The following is a 1,005-nucleotide window of genomic DNA, read 5'->3' on the forward strand; positions in this document are numbered from 1 at the left end:
CCACCACCACTCTCTGACTTCTATCGGTTAGCCAGTTCGTTATCCAACTGGCCAAATTTCCCACTATCCCATGCCTCCTTACTTTGTGCAGAAGCCTACCATGGGGAACTTTATCAAATGCCTTACTAAAATCCATATACACTACATCCACTGCTTTACCTTCATCCACATGCTTGGTCACCTCCTCAAAGAATTCAATAAGATTTGTAAGGCAAGACCTACCCCTCACAAATCCGTGCTGACTATCCCTAATCAAGCAGTGTCTTTCCAGATGCTCAGAAATCCTATCCTTCAGTACCCTTTCCATTACTTTGCCTACCACCGAAGTAAGACTAACTGGCCTGTAATTCCCAGGGTTATCCCTAGTTCCTTTTTTGAACAGGGGCACGACATTCGCCACTCTCCAATCCCCTGGTACCACCCCTGTTGACAGTGAGGACGAAAAGATAATTGCCAACGGCTCTGCAATTTCATCTCTTGCTTCCCATAGAATCCTTGGATATATCCCGTCAGGCCCGGGGGACTTGGCTATCCTCAAGTTTTTCAAAATGCCCAACACATCTTCCTTCCTAACAAGTATTTCCTCGAGCTTACCAATCTGTTTCATACTGTCCTCTCCAACAATATCGCCCCTCTCATTTGTAAATACAGAAGAAAAGTACTCATTCAAGACCTCTCCTATCTCTTCAGACTCAATACACAATCTCCCGCTACTGTCCTTGATCGGACCTACCTTCGCTCTAGTCATTCTCATATTTCTCACATATGTGTAAAAGGCCTTGGGGTTTTCCTTGATCCTACCCGCCAAAGATTGTTCATGCCCTCTCTTAGCTCTCCTAATCCCTTTCTTCAGTTCCCTCCTGGCTATCTTGTATCCCTCCAATGCCCTGTCTGAACCTTGTTTCCTCAGCCTTACATAAGTCACCTTTTTCCTCTTAACAAGACATTCAACCTCTCTTGTCAACCATGGTTCCCTCACTCGACCATCTCTTCCCTGCCTGACAG

This window comes from Scyliorhinus torazame, chromosome 29, assembly GCF_047496885.1.
Source record: "Scyliorhinus torazame isolate Kashiwa2021f chromosome 29, sScyTor2.1, whole genome shotgun sequence".
Classification (NCBI taxonomy): Eukaryota; Metazoa; Chordata; class Chondrichthyes; order Carcharhiniformes; family Scyliorhinidae; genus Scyliorhinus; species Scyliorhinus torazame.